Genomic DNA, 12,476 nt, shown 5'->3' with positions numbered 1-12,476 from the left:
GTAAGATGAATCATATAGGTATGACGAATGATAGTAGACATTTAGCAATTTTTATAAACGAAAATTGTTTTGTCTACTGCATTTTAATTTTTGTTTAATGTTTAAAATTTTTTTTTTTTGCCAGAATATTCGCTGCTTGCCTCTACTTGCCGGCTGATTGCTTCTAAACTGCTGAAATGGTGAGTTTGTTATAATTTTAACATTTTGAAATGACAAGCATATAATGAACAAATTTATTTACTATGATGAAGCTGATATTTTTTGGTAGTCATTAATAATTTATGATTATAAAATATTTTTGATCAATTTAATTTACGATAGCATTTCTTCTACTTAAATCAGCCTTAAATTTTTGGCGGTGATTTTAAAATTATTAATGATATCTTACTTACCGACTGTGGGTTTGCCAATGACAATACCTTCAGTTTTATTTCTTCAAAGCCCCGATGATATATATTACATTAATTTTTTTCAACTTCAAGTTATCTAAATAAAAAACATGCAATTGATTTTACACTAAAATTTTGCCAACATAACTTCGTGTATTGATGCAGCATTGATACAACTATTAACTTAACGTTTTTGTCCTACACCAACTGTGTGTGTGATATTATAATACCCGTTCTGTTAAAAATGTCTGAATGTGGAGCAGTACACTCAGCAATTCTCGAGACTTTATGCAATGTTCTTATCTAAAATCCCGAACAAGTTAAAAAAGCTCTTAGTATTTCAGTAAATTAAAAGCACAATAGATTAAAAATTCTTGGAAACCGAAATAATAAAACGCGTAGACATACGGGTCGTCACAAAAAGCACAGCTCGTTTTCTCTTTAATACTTGATACCAGTCTCTTGGACAATTTGCTGAGCACAAAAGAAAATCCTCGAGACGTGCAAAGAAGGATAACCGAGTATCCGAGCGTTGCGACGGCGAAAAACCACCCAGTTCAATTTAATAATTGTACTATTTTTAACACAACCAAAGAAAAAAAACAACTACAATCCAAATAAGATACACCTTTTTGTTTATTTTATATTATTTTCCTTGACATTTGTGTGTATAGGAAAAAGATTGAGAGAACTATTACTATCATAGTAATGGAGTAAATGCAAACAGGATGACTGAGCTGTACTCAAAAATTAAAATAGATAGGAGCTCTCGTTGGAGCTGTAAAATTTTTCAAATTTTTGTTTCTTAAAATTTCTTTTAATTAAGCTACAGACATTATTAGAACAAAAATTTGGTTTAAAGTACCCTTATAATAACCTTTCAATAGTCTCCTTACTTGAAAGTGGAGCCAAAGATTGAAAATTATAGCTAATCGAGTGTTATTACCATAAATAATAATAACTTATCACAAACAGTCCGTTGAAGATATAATCTAGCGACAGATGTCGAGGGCTAATTCGAATCCAATCGCTCGTCAGTATCTTGGTCGGTCTAGGGGTGAATAGGAAGCTTAATCCAAAAATAATGCGCAATTAGCGTCGGTGTTTAAAGTTTATTCGACGATACGAATATTGCATATTAATTATTCAGTAATCACTGAACATTCAGTTCCCTTTACTGCTCTGTTCGTTATAATCCTTATCCACTTATTTATAAATACACCGGTGCTCGGTGGTGTGTAACGACAATGACAATAATTGTTGCATAATCAACTTGTTTAAAGTTTAAGAGTGAGCGAATCGTTTTATAAGCGTTAATCGACAACCCTTATAAACCTTAAGTGCATTCTAAAGGCGTAATCGGGTACTACATACAGCATACAGCGGACCCTTAATTTTGGTGGCACCAATCCAACGAATTTAGATAAGTCTCTGCGGTTATTAAATTCGAGTAACGTTCAAACTTGCAGGTAATATCCTCAAAATGCTTGTCCTTCGGTGAAAACGCATTAAAGCTGAGTGGTGAGGAGTTTTGTGTAATCGCCGACTAGACTACTAGAACTACTACTCACTACCTAGAAATGGAGCTGGGTTTTCATATCTCAAATTTCACTCAACTATCCCTACATAGATTATTCATCGAACTAAAAATCTAATTGATTTCTTCACTACGAAAAATCAAAGTAATTTCTCTCGAAATAAATGATATGATTCATCTGTATTATTACTTACAAGATATCTTGTACCGTGGAACATAACAGAGCGAGTACAAAACCTCAATACTAAAGTTAATGTTAAGTTTTTTGTGATTTTTTGCGAAAACACGCAACTGCGGTAAATATATTCAGCGGTAGAGAAATTGTTAAAGACAGAGTTACCGAAAAGGCGTCCAACTTTTGCTAGAGTACAAAAACACGGAGATAAATGTGCCGTGTGGGGGTGTGAGGATACACTTATGAAGATGTGGATCTGGTAATCTGGATCCATCCAGAAGCATATATCAAAGAGAATTAACAGAGGATGAAGAGGGGAATAAGTATTGAGCAAATGAGCGGAAGAATTATCATCCATGATGCATGTTTTAGATGTAGAACTGGATGAAGATGTTTGCTAGGTTTTAGGTCGAAGAACTGAGAATCTCCGTGGAGATATTCAGCTCTATAGTGCAGAAACTATAATCTCGGTATGGCTAATATTAACTGTATTTGCGCTTCTGTCTGCGGGTTCTCTGCTAGAAAGCGTAAGGTGAATAATCCAGGGCACGTTCCATTATCCATGTCTCTCTCGGTCTTACCAATTTTAACCCACCGCAGATGCGTGGCAACATGTTTGACTTATTTTCTCCAATTCTGACTATAAATGGCTAACTCAACATTTTTTAACTTCCTGCTGTGAGAATTGGAAAATATTTAAATAAAACTTATAAAGGGAAGTGATTGGTTAACCTCCGTTATTCCTCAGCAATGTTTAGCATACAATCAGAGTTATCATTTTGTCGGAAAAAGCATACCAGGGTGTAAAAAAATCTTGGCAAGACTATCGTCTGTCCAACGAAGACTCTCTTTATCTCGAGGCAGTGTTTCGGGACCCCTGCTGCCTGTCGACTGTTTCTCAGATCGACAGTAAACCGGGTAAAGAAACTAAACAGAGAAGGCTTGAGTTCTAGTGCATCGTCAGCAGCATCAGCGATCTCTTTCTCTTTCTCGCTAAAGAGAGACAACGATTTTTTCCTGCTGTCTTCTCTTTGGTACTCGCTTCTCCTCGTCCTTTTACACGGAGTAATCAGCAAATCGGTGAACGTTGGCAGGGTGACGGGACAGCCTCTGCTTGTAAGATACCACCAGATACTCTGGTGAGGGTGGCAAAGGTATATATAATACATAATATACAGTATATATAATGTCAGCCAGCTAGTACATAGTCCTCGAGGCTTCGAACGTCGATATAACAACTCGATTACTTCACCGAGTGTCACTTTGCTGGGAGTTTTACACCTCGAAGATGCGAATTTCGTTATAGTCATAGTCAAGGAACTAAAAGCGAGCCGTTAGTATTAGACTCGCGATGGGGAACGAGTATCGACACCGAATCTTGCTGGTGTCTCAACAAATTTACTGATTATTGACACCCACAAGATTTAGTCTCCATTTCTACGTCAAGCATCTGATCTCCGTCGGTGAATTGACCTTCCTCCTTCTTCCTCTTTCACTTCCTTTTTCGAGGATGTTCATTTTTATAGACTAACATTTTTTACCATCGCCTGGGCAGACACTAAATGTCTCTTTTATTTTACTCGATTAACTTCCTGTCGATTTTTGAACCCTCGTTCAGACTCTTCAACGAGACATTTTAGGTGATACTTGGTTTTAATTGTAACCTATGGAAAATATTCTGATATTAGAAGAAAAATGTTTGCGATTATTATTGTACATTTAATAATTGATAAAAGAAAGATTATCCAGCAGCGGTAGAACAAGTAGTAGTCGGAAGTGAATTAAAAGTAGCTTTAGCTCAACAGCGAGTTGGTTTTAGTTCTCTGGTTGAATCTAGGAACTAGCACTAGCACTAGAACTAGTATCTGGTTGGTTGTCCCGGCATCACCAAGCCTCGCAACAAGGACTGAAGGGTCTGAGTTGGCAATAGTTGAGTACCCACTCGTGGTGACACTCGTGAGCGGTCTCATTGTCTCTGGAGAGGCTCCGCGCCCATCCACTATCCACCTTCCGCAGTAGCATCAACCAGCCAACCACTGGTAGAAACCTGCATTGGAGACCTTCGAGACTTGGATGAGTTGGCTATCCTCCTTTTTTATTCTGTCGCAGATCTAGAGTTGACGCACCACCACCATCACCAACTCCAACTACATTTACAGCTACAAGCAAAGCTTCTGTCTACCGAGTGATGATGATGCTGCTACGGTTGGCGGTGTTGGCACTGCGGTGAAGCTCGACTGAAGGATTGCTTCCACATGGTACACATCTTCTCGCACCAATCTGTACCAACACCTACACAAGTCACCCTTAGTTTAATAAGCTTATGCAGCACTCTCGACTCGGTGGTTCAGCAGAAGCTCGATACCGATGTGACAAGAACCCTTCCTCTCGCTTTCACTCTTTTACTATCTTTCTTCGCCTCTGTTCTCTGTACACTTTCCATCATCGATCGAGCCGCGACAATGAGCCGTTCCATTGACGTCCGGACACCTTTGTGTTCTTTGTCTATTTTTAGTCCTTCTTTATTTTTTATAAAATGGCTTTTACTTTATGGTGTCAAGTCAACAATCCCAACTGATTGAATAATTACGAGAATCAATTAATAGATTTAAACTAAAATGGGTGTTATTCCAGGGCTCAAAGACAAAAAATTTTAATTTTCGATTTTTCGAATTTTCTTAATGTTCCGATATCTTTTGAAAAAGAATTTTTTAGGCGTATAAAACACACAGTTTCTTGTAGGAAATTTCCCGAGGAACAATTTAGAGTGGTCAAAATGGCGTTAAAAGCTATTATTTTAGGAGTTATGGCCACTTTTATGGACCAGAGTCAAAAATTTTAAATTTACGATATTACAAATTTTCTTAATGTTTCGATATCTCCTAAAAAAAAAACTTTTAGACTCATAATACTCAAAGATTTTTGTAGGAAATTTCCCGAGGAACAATTTAGAGTGGTCAAAATTGTGTTTAAAGCTATTATTTTAGGAGTTATGGCCACTTTTATGGCCCAGAGTCAAAAATTTTAATTTTCGATTTTTCGAATTTTGTTCAAGTCCCAATATCTTTTGAAAAAGAATTTTTTAGGCTTATAATACACACAGTTTCTTGTAGGAAATTTCCCGAGGAACAATTAAGAGTGGTCAAAATTGCGTTTAAATCTATTATTTAAGGAGTTATGGCCACTTTTATAGTCCGGAGTCAAAATTTTAAATTTACGATCTTACAAATTTTCTTAATGTTTCGATATCTCCTAAAAAAAAAACTTTTATATTCATAAAACTCAAAGATTTTTGTAGGAAATTTCCCGAGGAACAATTTAGAGTCGTCAAAATTGTGTTTCAAGCGATTATTTGAGGAGTTTTGGCCACTGAAAGATCCGCAAATACACATTTTAATTTTTGACGATTTAGAATGGCCTATTTTGCCCCTAAAGTCATTATTTTAGGAGTTATGGTCAATTTTATGTTTTGGAGTAAAAAATTAGAATTTTTGATTTTTCGAATTTTCTTGAAGTCCCGATATCTTTTAAAAAAAATATTTTAGGCTTATGAAACACACTGTTTCTAGTAGAAAATTTCCCGAGGAACAATTCAGAGTGGTCAAAATGGTGTTTAAAGCTATTATTTTAGGAGTTATGGCCACTTTTATGGCCCAGAGTCAAAAATTTTAATTTTCGATTTTTCGAATTTTCTTCAAGTCCCAATATCTTTTGAAAAAGAATTTTTTAGGCTTATAAAACACACAGATTCTTGTAGGAAATTTCCCGAGGAACAATTTAGAGTGGTCAAAATTGTGTTTCAAGCTATAATTTTATGAGTTATGGCCACTTTTATAGTCCGGAGTCAAAATTTTAAATTTACGATCTTACAAATTTTCTTAATGTTTCGATATCTCCTAAAAAAAAAACTTTTAGACTCATAAAACTCAAAGATTTTTGTAGGAAATTTCCCGAGGAACAATTTAGAGTGGTCAAAACTGTGTTTCAAGCTATAATTTTATGAGTTATGGCCACTTTTATAGTCCGGAGTCAAAATTTTAAATTTACGATCTTACAAATTTTCTTAATGTTTCGATATCTCCTAAAAAAAAAACTTTTAGACTCATAAAACTCAAAGATTTTTGTAGGAAATTTCCCGAGGAACAATTTAGAGTGGTCAAAACTGTGTTTCAAGCTATAATTTTATGAGTTATGGCCACTTTTATAGTCCGGAGTCAAAATTTTAAATTTACGATCTTACAAATTTTCTTAATGTTTCGATATCTCCTAAAGAAAAAACTTTTAGACTCATAAAACTCAAAGATTTTTGTAGGAAATTTCCCGAGGAACAATTTAGAGTGGTCAAAATTGTGTTTCAAGCTATAATTTTATGAGTTATGGCCACTTTTATAGTCCGGAGTCAAAATTTTAAATTTACGATCTTACAAATTTTCTTAATGTTTCGATATCTTCTAAAAAAAAAACTTTTAGACGCATAAAACTCAAAGATTTTTGTAGGAAATTTCCCGAGGAACAATTTATAGTGGTCAAAATTGCGTTTAAAGCTATTATTTTAGGAGTTTTGTCCACTGAAAGATCCGCAAATACACATTTTAATTTTTGACGATTTAGAATGGCCTATTTTTCCCCTAAAGTCATTATTTTAGGAGTTATGGCCATTTTTATGTTTTGGAGTAAAAAATTAGAATTTTTGATTTTTCGAATTTTCTTCAAGTCCCAATATCTTTTGAAAAAGAATTTTTTAGGCTTATAAAACACACAGTTTCTTGTAGGAAATTTCTCGAGGAACAATTTAGAGTGGTCAAAATTGTGTTTAATGCTATTATTTTAGGAGTTATGGCCACTTTTATGGCCCAGAGTCAAAAGTTTTAATTTTCGATTTTTCGAATTTTCTTCAAGTCCCAATATCTTTTGAAAAAGAATTTTTTAGGCTTATAAAACACACAGTTTCTTGTAGGAAATTTCCCGAGGAACAATTTAGAGTGGTCAAAATTGTGTTTCAAGCTATAATTTTATGAGTTATGGCCACTTTTATAGTCCAGAGTCAAAATTTTAAATTTACGATCTTACAAATTTTCTTAATGTTTCGATATCTCCTAAAAAAAAAACTTTTAGACTCATAAAACTCAAAGATTTTTGTAGGAAATTTCCCGAGGAACAATTTAGAGTGGTCAAAATTGTGTTTCAAGCTATAATTTTATGAGTTATGGCCACTTTTATAGTCCGGAGTCAAAATTTTAAATTTACGATCTTACAAATTTTCTTAATGTTTCGATATCTTCTAAAAAAAAACTTTTAGACGCATAAAACTCAAAGATTTTTGTAGGAAATTTCCCGAGGAACAATTTATAGTGGTCAAAATTGCGTTTAAAGCTATTATTTTAGGAGTTTTGTCCACTGAAAGATCCGCAAATACACATTTTAATTTTTGACGAGTTAGAATGGCCTATTTTTCCCCTAAAGTCATTATTTTAGGAGTTATGGCCATTTTTATGTTTTGGAGTAAAAAATTAGAATTTTTGATTTTTCGAATTTTCTTCAAGTCCCAATATCTTTTGAAAAAGAATTTTTTAGGCTTATAAAACACACAGTTTCTTGTAGGAAATTTCTCGAGGAACAATTTAGAGTGGTCAAAATTGTGTTTAATGCTATTATTTTAGGAGTTATGGCCACTTTTATGGCCCAGAGTCAAAAGTTTTAATTTTCGATTTTTCGAATTTTCTTCAAGTCCCAATATCTTTTGAAAAAGAATTTTTTAGGCTTATAAAACACACAGTTTCTTGTAGGAAATTTCCCGAGGAACAATTTAGAGTGGTCAAAATTGTGTTTCAAGCTATAATTTTATGAGTTATGGCCACTTTTATAGTCCGGAGTCAAAATTTTAAATTTACGATCTTACAAATTTTCTTAATGTTTCGATATCTCCTAAAAAAAAAACTTTTAGACTCATAAAACTCAAAGATTTTTGTAGGAAATTTCCCGAGGAACAATTTAGAGTGGTCAAAACTGTGTTTCAAGCTATAATTTTATGAGTTATGGCCACTTTTATAGTCCGGAGTCAAAATTTTAAATTTACGATCTTACAAATTTTCTTAATGTTTCGATATCTCCTAAAAAAAAAACTTTTAGACTCATAAAACTCAAAGATTTTTGTAGGAAATTTCCCGAGGAACAATTTAGAGTGGTCAAAACTGTGTTTCAAGCTATAATTTTATGAGTTATGGCCACTTTTATAGTCCGGAGTCAAAATTTTAAATTTACGATCTTACAAATTTTCTTAATGTTTCGATATCTCCTAAAAAAAAACTTTTAGACTCATAAAACTCAAAGATTTTTGTAGGAAATTTCCCGAGGAACAATTTAGAGTGGTCAAAATTGTGTTTCAAGCTATAATTTTATGAGTTATGGCCACTTTTATAGTCCGGAGTCAAAATTTTAAATTTACGATCTTACAAATTTTCTTAATGTTTCGATATCTTCTAAAAAAAAACTTTTAGACGCATAAAACTCAAAGATTTTTGTAGGAAATTTCCCGAGGAACAATTTATAGTGGTCAAAATTGCGTTTAAAGCTATTATTTTAGGAGTTTTGTCCACTGAAAGATCCGCAAATACACATTTTAATTTTTGACGATTTAGAATGGCCTATTTTTCCCCTAAAGTCATTATCTTAGGAGTTATGGCCATTTTTATGTTTTGGAGTAAAAAATTAGAATTTTTGATTTTTCGAATTTTCTTCAAGTCCCAATATCTTTTGAAAAAGAATTTTTTAGGCTTATAAAACACACAGTTTCTTGTAGGAAATTTCTCGAGGAACAATTTAGAGTGGTCAAAATTGTGTTTAATGCTATTATTTTAGGAGTTATGGCCACTTTTATGGCCCAGAGTCAAAAGTTTTAATTTTCGATTTTTCGAAGTTTCTTCAAGTCCCAATATCTTTTGAAAAAGAATTTTTGAGGCTTATGAAACACACATTCTTGTAGAAAATTTCCCGAGGAACAATTTAGAGTGGTCAAAATTTTGTTTCAAGCTATAATTTTATGAGTTATGGCCACTTTTATAGTCCGGAGTCAAAATTTTAAATTTACGATCTTACAAATTTTCTTAATGTTTCGATATCTCCTAAAAAAAAACTTTTAGACTCATTAAACTCAAAGATTTTTGTAGGAAATTTCCCGAGGAACAATTTATAGTAGTCAAAATTGCGTTTAAAGCTATTATTTTAGGAGTTATGGCCACTTTTATGGTCCAGAGTCAAAAGTTTTAATTTTCGATTTTTCGAAGTTTCTTCAAGTCCCAATATCTTTTGAAAAAGAATTTTTGAGGCTTATGAAACACACATTCTTGTAGAAAATTTCCCGAGGAACAATTTAGAGTGGTCAAAATTTTGTTTCAACCTATTATTTTAGGAGTTATGGCCACTTTTATGGCCCAGACTCAAAAATTAGAATTTTTGATTTTTCGAATTTTCTTCAAGTCCCAATATCTTTTGAAAAAGAATTTTTTAGGCGTATAAAACACACAGTTTCTTGTAGGAAATTTCCCGAGGAACAATTTAGAGTGGTCAAAATTGTGTTTCAAGCTATAATTTTATGAGTTATGGCCACTTTTATGGCCCAGAGTCAAAAGTTTTAATTTTCGATTTTTCGAATTTTCTTCAAGTCCCAATATCTTTTAAAAAGAATTTTTTAGGCTTATGAAACACACTGTTTCTTGTAGGAAATTTCCCGAGGAACAATTTAGAGTGGTCAAAATTTTGTTTCAACCTATTATTTTAGGAGTTATGGCTACTTTTATGGCCCAGACTCAAAAATTAGAATTTTTGATTTTTCGAATTTTCTTCAAGTCCCAATATCTTTTGAAAAAGAATTTTTTAGGCTTATAAAACACACAGTTTCTCGTAGGAAATTTCCCGAGGAACAATTTAGAGTGGTCAAAATTGTGTTTCAAGCTATAATTTTATGAGTTATGGCCACTTTTATAGTCCGGAGTCAAAATTTTAAATTAACGATCTTACAAATATTCTTAATGTTTCGATATCTCCTAAAAAAAAAACTTTTAGACTGATAAAACTCAAAGATTTTTGTAGGAAATTTCCCGAGGAACAATTTAGAGTCGTCAAAATTGTGTTTCAAGCGATTATTTGAGGAGTTTTGGCCACTGAAAGATCCGCAAATACACATTTTAATTTTTGACGATTTAGAATGGCCTATTTTGCCCCTAAAGTCATTATTTTAGGAGTTATGGTCAATTTTATGTTTTGGAGTAAAAAATTAGAATTTTTGATTTTTCGAATTTTCTTCAAGTCCCAATATCTTTTGAAAAAGAATTTTTTAGGCTTATAAAACACACAGTTTCTTGTAGGAAATTTCCCGAGGAACAATTTAGAGTGGTCAAAATTGCGTTTAAAGCGATTATTTTAGGAGTTATGGCCACTTTTATAGTCCGGAGTCAAAATTTTACATTTACGATCTTACAAATTTTGTTAATGTTTCGTTATCTCCTAAAAAAAAAAATTTTAGACTCATAAAACTCAATGATTTTTGTAGGAAATTTCCCGAGGAACAATTTAGAGTGGTCAAAATTGTGTTTCAAGCTATAATTTTATGAGTTATGGCCACTTTTATAGTTCGGAGTCAAAATTTTAAATTTACGATCTTACAAATTTTGTTAATGTTTCGTTATCGCCTAAAAAAAAAAAAAACTTTTAGACTCATAAAACTCAATGATTTTTGTAGGAAATTTCCCGAGGAACAATTTAGAGTGGTCAAAATTGTGTTTCAAGCTATAATTTTATGAGTTATGGCCACTTTTATAGTTCGGAGTCAAAATTTTAAATTTACGATCTTACAAATTTTGTTAATGTTTCGTTATCTCCTAAAAAAAAAAACTTTTAGACTCATAAAACTCAATGATTTTTGTAGGAAATTTCTCGAGGAACAATTGAGAGTGGTCAAAATTTTGTTTCAACCTATTATTTTAGGAGTTATGGCCACTTTTATGGCCCAGACTCAAAAATTAGAATTTTTGATTTTTCGAATTTTCTTCAAGTCCCAATATCTTTTGAAAAAGAATTTTTTAGGCTTATAAAACACACAGTTTCTTGTAGGAAATTTCCCGAGGAACAATTAAGAGTGGTCAAAATTGCGTTTAAAGCGTCTATTTTAGGAGTTATGGCCACTTTTATGGCCCAGAGTCAAAAGTTTTAATTTTCGATTTTTCGAATTTTCTTAATGTTTCGATATCTCCTAAAAAAAAAACTTTTAGACGCATAAAACTCAAAGATTTTTGTAGGAAATTTCCCGAGGAACAATTTATAGTAGTCAAAATTGCGTTTAAAGCTATTATTTTAGGAGTTATGGCCACTTTTATGGTCCAGAGTCAAAAGTTTTAATTTTCGATTTTTCGAATTTTCTTCAAGTCCCAATATCTTTTGAAAAAGAATTTTTGAGGCTTATGAAACACACATTCTTGTAGAAAATTTCCCGAGGAACAATTTAGAGTGGTCAAATTTGTGTTTCAAGCTATTATTTTAGGAGTTTTGGCCACGGAAAGATCCGCAAATACACATTTTAATTTTTGACGATTTAGAATGGCCTATTTTGCCCCTAAAGTCATTATTTTTGGAGTTATGGCCATTTTTATGTTTTGGAGTCAAAAATTAGAATTTTTGATTTTTCGAATTTTCTTCAAGTCCCAATATCTTTTGAAAAAGAATTTTTTAGGCTTATGAAACACACTGTTTCTTGTAGGAAATTTCCCGAGGAACAATTTAGAGTGGTCAAATTTGTGTTTAAAGCTATTATATTAGGAGTTATGGCCACTTTTATGGCCCAGAGTCAAAAATTTTAATTTTCGATTTTTCGAATTTTCTTCAAGTCCCAATATCTTTTGAAAAAGAATTTTTTAGGCTTATAAAACACACAGTTTCTTGTAGGAAATTTCCCGAGGAACAATTTAGAGTGGTCAAATTTGTGTTTCAAGCTATTATTTTAGGAGTTTTGGCCACGGAAAGATCCGCAAATAAACATTTTAATTTTTGACGATTTAGAATGGCCTATTTTGCCCCTAAAGTCATTATTTTTGGAGTTATGGCCATTTTTATGTTTTGGAGTCAAAAATTAGAATTTTTGATTTTTCGAATTTTCTTCAAGTCCCAATATCTTTTAAAAAAAATTTTTTAGGCTTATGAAACACACTGTTTCTTGTAGGAAATTTCCCGAGGAACAATTTAGAGTGGTCAAAATTGTGTTTCAAGCTATTATTTTAGGAGTTTTGGCCACGGAAAGATCCGCAAATACACATTTTAATTTTTGACGATTTAGAATGGCCTATTTTGCCCCTAAAGTCATTATTTTGGGAGTTATGGCCATTTT

The 12,476-nt window shown here is 32.6% G+C and overlaps 1 protein-coding gene across 1 annotated transcript in view; it reads left to right on the top strand.

Moving 5' to 3' along the window:
* The window catches only part of Rbp6 (RNA-binding protein 6), a 271,526-nt gene that overhangs the window by 295 nt on the left and 258,755 nt on the right, over positions 1-12,476 (top strand). Inside the window, exon 2 of the mRNA XM_074249673.1 lies at positions 125-179. The gene's annotated coding sequence lies outside the window, so the exon portion shown is untranslated. The remainder of the gene's footprint in view (positions 1-124; positions 180-12,476) is intronic.

This window comes from Cotesia typhae, unplaced genomic scaffold, assembly GCF_013202065.1.
Source record: "Cotesia typhae breed Kobodo isofemale line unplaced genomic scaffold, CoteBio_Ctyphae contig_50, whole genome shotgun sequence".
NCBI classification, from domain to species: domain Eukaryota; kingdom Metazoa; phylum Arthropoda; class Insecta; order Hymenoptera; family Braconidae; genus Cotesia; species Cotesia typhae.
The sequence above is the reverse complement of the archived record's forward strand: the minus strand, read 5'-3'. Positions and strand labels throughout refer to the sequence as shown.